This window comes from Prionailurus viverrinus, chromosome C1 (assembly GCF_022837055.1).
Source record: "Prionailurus viverrinus isolate Anna chromosome C1, UM_Priviv_1.0, whole genome shotgun sequence".
Taxonomy (NCBI): domain Eukaryota; kingdom Metazoa; phylum Chordata; class Mammalia; order Carnivora; family Felidae; genus Prionailurus; species Prionailurus viverrinus.
This window is the reverse complement of record NC_062568.1, coordinates 95,651,278-95,661,366: the sequence shown is the minus strand read 5'-3', so window position 1 is coordinate 95,661,366 and position 10,089 is coordinate 95,651,278. Positions and strand designations below refer to the sequence as shown.

The window sequence follows — 10,089 nt, the reverse complement described above, 5'->3', positions numbered from 1 at the left end:
AAAGTGAGACAGCGAGCGAGCGCAAGAGGGGGAAGAGCAGGGAGAGAGAAAGAGAAAGAGGGAGGCACACAATTCAAAACAAGCTCCAGGCACTGAGCTGTCAGCACAGAGCCTGATGTGTGGCTCGCACTCACGAATCCTGAGATCATGACCTGAACCAAAGTCGGTGCTTTGCCGACCAACTAAGCCACGCAGGTGCCCCAAAATGTATTTCGGAGTGTGTCTTTGAGGGAAGAGATTAGTATTTGAATTGGTGAATTCAGTAAGCAGATGTCCTTTCCCAATGTAAGTAGCATAATCCAATCCTTTGAGGGCCTGAATAGAAGGTGGAGGAAGTGTGAATTCTGTTTCTCTGCTTGAGCTGAGATATCTATCTTCTCCTGCCTTTGGACATCGATGCTCTTGGTTCTCTGGCTTTCAAACTCAAATACCCTGGTCAGACTCAGACTGAATTTCATCACCACCTTCCCTGGTTTTCTAGCTTGCACATGGCAGATCATGGCACTTCTGGCCTCCACCAAGCCAATTCCTATAATAACTCTCCTTGTACATATGTGCATACATATATGTATTTATAACCTATTGGTTCTGTTTCTCTGGAGAATACTAATATACCTACCTAATTATATTTATCCCTTGGGATTACCTGCTCGGGTTGCCTGGCTTCCACACTATTTTATGAGTACCTCAATGATAGAGATTATATTAAATTTAGCTGAGTCTCACCATTATTTAGCCCACTGCCTTTCTCATTTGTGTTCGGTATCTCTGCTTTTGAACTGAGCTCCCTGAAGACAAATCATCAAAATCTGTACTTGCCAATGTTGCCAATACCATGAGTTTAGAAGGCAACTCAAAGACTGAGATAAACTGAACCTAATCTGTCCACCACTCCTCATTTCTTTCCCCTATGTTTTTCCATAAAATATCCCTAACATTTGGCTCTTAAACAAAACTGACGTGAGATTCCAGTCTCGCTGGCCTTTGCCTTCTGGTCTAGTTTTCTTGTCTTATGCATTCAGCGTTCTCTCTTACCACATTGTGTTGTGAACAGCCAGCATCATGATGACACATCACTGACTGCCTCCAACATGCCTCCTGACAGCCATCTTCACAAATAAAATTTAAATTGAAACTATTCCAAAAAACATCCATGACCTCAAGAAGATTTATCAGTTCTCCTGGTGTATATAGTAAATGAAGTTATTATCCTCTCTCCACACAATTCTGTCTGACAGATGGTGTTTTGTTATTTTAGGAAAGAAATAGTCCACTGAGTCTTTAAGGGTTCCTTTTAATAGTCCCATTGAAACATTTCCATAAATCTTTTGTTTCTCTCGAAGAGAGCACATGTAATAAAGTTTTCCTTGGTATAACTACAGAGAAACTGGCATCTCTTAGGGTTACGAGATGAGATTAAGACCACTGTTATGAAGGACTTCTGTCAGCTATCAATACTTTACAAAAATATGTGGCCAAACAAGGAAACTCACGTTTTCCAAGTAAGTGTCGTGAGGGATATTTCTTCATGTTATGTCCATATCTCCATAAAACTAGCCATTTAAAATTGTTCCGGGGCACCTGGGTGGCTCAGTCAGTTAAGAATATGACTTCAGCTCAAGTCATGATCTCAACTCTTCCTGAGTTCAACCCCGCGCTGGTCTCTGTGCTGACAGCTCAGAGCCTGGAGCCTGCTTCAGATTCTGTGCCTCCCTCTCTCTCTGCCCCTCCCCCCTCACAGTCTGTCCCTCTCAAAAATAAATAAACATTAAAATTTTTTTTTAAATAAAATTGTTTTTGTCATACATGCATCTCTGTTTTCCCAATGTGATGTGCTCCTCACATTTTTCAGATGCTAAATGATAAAACTGAGTTTTATAGTCACTGCTATCCTTAATTTCACAAGAAAGCAAACTGAGAGAGTCAGAGTTAACCTCACCTAGGAAACCAAAGGTCCATCTGAAAATATAAACCAAATAGATGATATTGTTTTATTAATGAATCCCAGGAGACAGCAATCATGTGTCATTATTGATACATATCACAAGAGCCAGGCTATATGGTCTAAAATTAGAGATGATTACCAATGAGGATTACCACTCAAGTTCATTATGGACTGACAGCGCTCATGGGAAGAGAATGAGAATTTATGGAAAGCCAAAGAATGTGCAGGCTGCAGACATTTATACTCTCAGAAAAATATCTTTTGAGCATTTTTCCTTTGATTTGTTGAACATAAGATACCAAATTTTTCATTTTCAGAAGACTGAAAGAAAAATTACTCTACTAATTAAAACATAGATTGAAATTAGTAGTTTTGCATTGAACATATATAAAATGTGTTAAATAATAAGTAAAATAAATGTAAAGATGTCTGTATTATGTTTTATGTATATAGCTTTATAAAAACTGTAAGTAAGGTAGACTGACTTGATATATTTTATACACATTTAGATTCTAAGTTAACATCAGTGGTCTTTTAAAATTGGGAGTGTAAGGTAGCTGAATCGTACAGTCAAAGTGTGCTGCCTCAGAAACTTGGGAGTATAAATTTAGGCTACAGTTTGGGAGCAGTCTCTCAAAATCTAACACTAAGTTTTTAAAAAGTGCACACACAGTTTTGATCCTATAAAATCCATTGCTAAAGGTTGGCTTCCATCTGGAACAAAAACTTCATACTTACAATACGATTGTGAAGTATGGCAAAAATAATTCAGTAACAACAGACTCACAGACTCAGTGGTTGGTGGCACACAAAAGTAATTATAATGTTTAGTCACTACAGCTTTTCTTTTCTTCTGAAAGGATTCTAAACCAGCTAGTCTCTCTGACATTTTCCACTGAACTGATTAAATTTTGGAGCTATACTGATGCAACATAAATGTTAACTTCCATACAGTATGTAGCGTCAGTGCCTTTCTGACCACATTATTTCAGTGATCTCACTCTTCCTTGGTGACCAGAAGGAACAAGGAGAGTTCATAGGTTAAGTATTTGGTAAATTGTGGGATTCATGAATTTGGAAACTTGTGGAGCCAAATTTAATTGTCATTAAAGTTGAGAGGAATATATGGCATCCAATGGGCAAACGCCAGGGGTTCTAGATACTCTGCAATACGCGGGACTCTTCTGCATAAGGATGATATGCTACATTCCACACAAATGTGATCGTACCACCACACACTCGGTAGAAAAAAAGTTTATTTGTAAATATCATAACCTAGAACCACATTGGCTCTGATGAATAAATAAACAAAAATATTTTTTAGGGATTTAATACATACTAAAATTTCCAGGACTATAATAGTCAAAAATGTTAAGGTAAGATTGTTCATGATTTTTTTTTTATTGGAGAGAGAGAGAAAGAGAGAGAGAGCACGAGAGAGCGCTTAAGTAGAGGAGAGGGACAGAGGGAGAGACAGAATCTGAAGCAGGCTCAATGCTAAGCACAGAGGCTGACATGGGGCTTGATCCCACTACCCGGGGATCATGACCTGAGCTGTAAGCAAGAGTCAGATGCTCAACCAACTAAGTCAACCAACAGGTGTCCCTGTTTATGATTTATAGGAATACTATCAAGGTTTTATTCATGAATCTGGATAATCACGTCACTGACTATAACATCACTCATGATATTTGAATCACCAAATGATTAACCTTATTATGTTGCCTTTGTAGCTATTGTATTTAATGTTTTTCTATGTGTAGAAAAATTGTATTTACCTGGCCTTTGTTTTAAATGTCAAGTAAAAAAGGGATAATATTATTCAGCTGAATATTATTTTACATTTCTTAAACTCAAACTTATTCTTCTAAATTGTGGCAAATATGTGGTCCTTTCACTTTACTGTGTAGTGCAGATATTCTAAGCATTTATTTATGGAATAATATTTTACTATGAATTGCTTTCTTTTGTTTTTCTTTCAGAGTTCAGTAAAAGCATTACATTGCTTTTTGGAATATTGTTTATGGGTGGGTTATAGTTTTTATTTTTATTTTATTATTTTTTTCAAACAATCATTCATTTTTGAGAGAGAGACAGAGAGAGAAAAAGAGAGAGACAGAGTGTGAGCAAGGGAGGGGTAGGGAAAGAGGGGGACACAGAATCTGAAGCAGGTTCCAGGCTCTGAACTGTCAGCACAGAGCCTGACATGGGGTTTGAACCCATGAACTGTGAGATCATGACCTGAGCTGAAGTCTGACGCTTAACTGAGCCACCCAGGCGCCCGTAGTTTTTAAAGAATATTAGGAAGATAAAGAAGTATTGAAATGTGTATTATTATCCATTAAGAAATATTAAAATATGTTAAGGAGGTTTTGTATCTGATAAGGTCAAGAATTAAGAAGTTATCGTAATATGATCTCTTACTCTGTCCACCCCAATTAAACTCACTAAGAATGACAAGAAGGTAGACCACAGGCCTCAAGTACAAGTCTTATGATCGTTCATTTGCAGTGATGTTTGTGAAAAGCAGAGTAACCCTAGAGAACTTGCCTCAGATAGTCCAGGTCTGGGAGCATTTTCTTGAAGTAGTTATTAACAGTGCACCCTTACTCTCAAAAGTTCCACAGTTCGGATGATGTATTATTGATTCTCACTAACAGGCAGAGGATGTAAGTCAGTGTTGCTAGTGATTTACTTACCCTGCTGACCATCAGGCCACTAGGAACAGGGGCTTACTGTATACCTCATGTTGTTGTCAAACATAAATGCCTGGACTCAGACACCACACAGAACAAAAAGTACCTCTTTTCTTTTGTCACCTTTTAACACCACTCAGGTTTCACCCAGTATCTATCTAGAATCTCCCATTCCTGCCTGCACCAATTCAAATTAGGCTATTAGGTTGAATTATATGGAATCCATAGGTCAATTCTGTAGGTTAGAAAGAGCAGAATATTCACAATTTCATTCTTTTTTAATGTATAAAAGCAATTTATTCCATTATAAGCACTTGCACAGTTAGTCATGGAGAGTAACAGGCCTGCTGGTGAAACAGGTCACCCAAAATAGAGGTGGTACCAAATTAGTGGTCAAGGACTAACTCCTCACTTGGCTCTATTCCTTCCTCACTGTAGCCTTTACTTAAAGGAGTCTGAAAAACTTGGGGATACAGCCTAAGAAGAAAAATAACTACACACAGTAGTTATTCTGTGTACTTTAGACCTTTGTTACTAGAAAATTCCTAAATAAAACTTAAATATAAGTCTGTGGTTTTACTGAATCAAATCCCCCAGTTCATATTTAGAAAATACCCTCTGTTTGGGTGTTGATGGTACCTATCATAGAGGGATAACCAAACACAGTCTGTGTCTCAAAACCAGTGTTAAATCAATGTCAGGACTGAGAGGGAAAAAAGGGGGAGTCTAAAATCACAAGAAGTACAGACATATCTATGATGCTTGCCCTTCTGTATCCACTTCTTCAGGGTCTGCATCATCATAAATGTACTCTGCCATTTGCCAAACCTGCGTGATATTGTCTTCTGATACAGAAAAAATCACCCAAGGTTCATCAGGATTCCAGGAGAAATCAGATATCTTGGCAGCATGACCGCCATGAATAAACAATTCTGCTGGCCTGTCCTCTGCATCTTCTGGGGATTGTTCCTCTCCAATTTTACTTAAATCCCAGACATTCAGTCTCAGATCGGTACCACTGGAAGCCAAAATAGTCCCCTTGTGAGGCGACCACTGACCTTGGAATATTTCATCCTATGTGATTCAAAGGAATGCAACTTAAGTTTCAGATTTCTTAGATCCCACAAGGCAACAGTCTTGTTGGCTGATCCTGTGGCAAGAATGCAGTCACTGTAAGGACTGAAAGACAGGCAGTTCACTTCGGCAGCGTGAGCATCAACTGAGTGACGTGGTTTAGAAGTACTGTTTGAACGAGTATCCCAGATCATAAGTTTCTGATCATGAGCAACTGACCCAAACAGAGACTCATGGAGCAGATGCCAAGAAACATCTTCTGCTACTGAATACTATTACTATGCCCTGAAAAGATGATCTTCGCATCCACAACTTCCTTTGGAACGGCACTGATGTCCCAGAGGCAGATGGTAAGTTCATCTGAAGCACTAAGTAAGTGTCCACTGAGACTTGGGTTCCAAAAGAGCCCATAGCCTTCCTTCTGATGTCCACGGAGATGCAAGTCTGGGTTGCACTCTCCAGAAGGGTCTGCTATGGAAGGATGTTTTGTATGGTTAAAACCAAGAATATCGCTGAATGCAGTCTTTGTTACAATGATGCAAGGGTTCTGGAGAATATAGTGTACCCTGTCTACTTCTCCTTCCTGGTTGATCTTGATTTCTATTTCAATTTTTCCACTAACTGAACCCAAACCTCCAAATTCTCCTTTCTCACTGTCATAGTGGGAAGCATCATGGTTAGGGAGATGCACCCTGGCTATCACAAGGTGGTTTTGCTCATCTGACATGTGTGTTCCTAGGACAAGTCGATGAATGCTGAAGTCTTTCCCTTCTGGTCTGGTTACATCTGGAAGTCACTGTGCAGTTAGGCTAGGCCACTCCAGAGCATGGGTCGCCCCCAAATCGTAAAGAAAAGATGTGGGGTTTTTTTTCCATACTTTGTACTCTTCGTTGATCACACCTTCTTCCTCTTGCCTCATCAAATGCTGCTGCCTTGCCAGCCACAGCGGGCAGGCAAGCCAGGGGGATCCTTGGGTAGAGTATTGCGGGAGGGACGGGGAGGCTACAGGCCACAATTTCATATTCTTAAGCCTCTATATCTACTTCTTGGTATTATCCTGCCATCATCATGTAGGATGTGGTTTGCTATCTTTTGTTTGTTTTTTCCCTTAAGTAAATGAAGAGCATATTAGGCTGCTGAGATCCAAATTATCAAAAAGGAAAACATAACCAAAACACAGACCTATGTTAATAGGTATCAGTAGTTGCTAAATGGGCATATAATACATCATACTTGTACTTTTGGACATTTCTTTCCTTTTATTTCAAGCCAATTTTTTATAACCTAAATCTATCCTTTTGTTTCCAAACACAATAATTGAACTTAACCATGCAACTTAATGTTGTTAATTGTATCTCTCATAATTATGAGAGGGGCTAATAGAAGGGGCCCATTCACAGAGGGCTTTGTATGTCCTGATAAAATACTGATAACAGGGAGCCATTTAGAACTTTATGTATGCTTGAAATAAATACTTTTCCCAAATGGTCTGTCCTAAGAAGAATTCCTCCCTAAAGGACTTAGATACTAGCTTTCCTAAATGAGTAGCAAATCAGGTGCTTAGTCTGTACCTGCAAATATTCAGGTTTTTTCAATATTGTGAAGAGTGTGAAATACTAAGTGAGGCAGCTGGTGATAAAAGGGATATTTTCTCATCAGCCAAAATGTAAGAACTGAGGGTCTTAAAATTACACTTAAACACGTATACCTTGACCAAAAAACTGAGGCCAAATGACATTCTTGGATATTGGCCAAGTAAAAGCAAAATAAAAAGGCATTCAGAGCTTGTAACTTAGACTTGAGAAGACTTTGGGATAAATGAAGATAGAAATTCCTAGTGTGGATTCTCAGTGCTGGGGCAGGGGGGAGTCGACAGTGGCAATGGTAGAGGTTGAATCTCCCATAAAGTGATCCCAGCAGAGAAGGGGGGTGCAGAAACCAAGGCAGTGAGAGAGTCAAGGCTATTTCATTCATCCCATATTTGTTTTGTGACTATTTAAATCTAGACATTTGAGATGGAGGGAAAACATGACATCCCTGAATACACAGAAATTTTAGTCTAATATAAATAAGAGTTGTCGTTCATTCATTCATTCATTCATTCATTCTCTTAAAGTCTTTAACCAAAGACCTGCAGGAACACAGAGGTAACTGGATAATGGGAAAATTAAGGGACATCTCATTAGAGGGTGTTGGAGAGAACTTAGACTAGGAATTGGGCTTATGTTAGGTGATTGTGAAAAAAATTCAAAGAAGCAGCTCTATATAGAATGCTGTTAAGAATTGAGGTTATTCCATGTTGGGTGTATTAATAATTTTTACCTATAAAACAAGGAGAGCAAAGAGAGGCTAAAGCTATGATTGAAAAAAGAAACATCAATGAATCATATTAGCCAAGATAGAGGATACTGGTCTATTTTTGTGGTTTGGGTAATACCATGTTTTTGCCTTGATTCATCAGGCACTGTGTGGCCTTGTCTGAGATTAGTGCTGTGTGAGATTATGCCCAATAGAAAAACACCAAGGTTTTTCTCTAAGTTCCAGGCTACCCTGAGCTCTCAGGAGCTATTTTTCTTTCTCATGTCATTTATTCAACAAACTATATTAAACATCTTATATGTATACGCCCCTGAAGTTATAAGTATACATTTGATAGGCTCAGTCCTCAAAAAAATAGCTGAGTTTTATAGTTACAGAATATAAATTAGAATTATATGCTGATGAAGTGGCCCCAATGAAGGAATTTTCAGGATGGTAGGGAATATGCCGTGAAGGCTCCACTGAAGAGGTAGCATTTTGCTGAATGTGGAAAGATGCATAACTTTTGAAAGTTTCAGATAAGAAAGAACGTTGTGGGCAGAAGTAGCAATTGGGAAAGTCCTCATAGATGAGAAGCCCTCTGAGCACCAAGAGAAGTCTGAGAAAGGCCTCATGCATTAGGCTGATGAGTCAACTAACACCTTTTTACTTTCCTTTGACCATAAGGAACTATGGAAGCATTTCATACAAAGGAAATCTATGATCACATTGGTGCTTGTCTGAGTAGTCTGTAGAGTAGGGTTAAAAATATATGTAGAAGGGTATGATTGGAGAACTAAAGATCATACCAAAAGAGCCTAGTACAGAGTCTGGCACGACCTTGGTGTATCCGGATGCTATCGCCACATGGGTTCACCTCCTGCTCCCAAGGAAGATGTCCACCCTGTGGAAGCAAGTGCTCCCAGAGAGGTGAAACTTCAATCATAGAAGACTGATTTTTTTTAAGTTTATTTATATCTGAGAGAGAGAAAGAGATAGAGAAAGATGGAGAGACAGAGACAGAGAGAGATGGAGAGAGAGAGAGAGAGAGAGAGAGAGAGAGAGAGAGAGTCCCAAGCAGACTCCACACCATCAGCACAGAGCCTGACGTGGGACTCAAACTCATGAACCGTGAGATCATGACCTGAACCGAAATCAAGAGTCGGGACACTTAACTGACTGAGCCACCCAGGCATCCCAGAAAGTCTGTTTTTTAAGGAGACAGAAATGATTTAGTATTTTTAGTAATTTTACTTGATTCTGGAGAAGGATAAAACAATTACGAGATCACACGTCAGTGATGAGTATTGTCTGGTTTTAAAAAGCAGTCATTCCTTCATAACTTTTCATTAAGCCACCATTAAATATAAAAATTTATATATTCTGTCAGCAAAACATTATTAAGTGCTGAAAAGCACCAGCAAAGGAAGACATGGAAACTTCTCAAAAGGTCTAAAATAGGATGGGTTCTAATCTTTCTTGGATAATTTCAGAGGCATCTTGTGTGATGATAAGGAAATGAAGTGGATGACCTCTCAATGTCCTTTACAGACTAGAAATTATCAGATAATGTAGCCTAATAAGTCCTTGCAGTTACCAGAATAGGAAAGGGCTTCTTTTTGATCTCTGTCATTTGCTGTTTTTTTTTTTTCTGTAGAATTAAGGACTGCTTTACTTTTAAGTTAAATTGGGTGTGAAATTTTTTAGCAAAAATTTAAGTTTTTTTTAAATCTAAATTTTTAAGCAAAAAGGTTATCTATTATTTTTATTTTTTATGATTTCACAAATAATATATCCTTATTTTGGAAGGACACTGAAAATACAGTAATTTCCAAGGAAGAAAAAATATCACCCATAATTTCATCACCTATATATGGTTCTGTTTAATAATTTGGCATCTACTCATCTATTATATTTAATACAAGACATCACTGCAGGCCACATTCAATTCTTAGCCCTCTCTGGATTCAATTCATCCTCCAATGGCCTTATCTGAATTTCTACTCCTTCAAAAATTATTTTTTTGCTTTCCTTCTCATCACATCTGCTCTCAACTGTCTTGACAAATCAGAGTGT

General features: G+C 38.5%; 1 pseudogene; it reads right to left on the bottom strand.

Moving 5' to 3' along the window:
• Positions 1–5,366: 5,366 nt before the first annotated feature.
• Positions 5,367–6,719, bottom strand: LOC125173108 (histone-binding protein RBBP4-like; annotated as a pseudogene).
• Between the last annotated feature and the right edge of the window lie 3,370 nt (positions 6,720–10,089).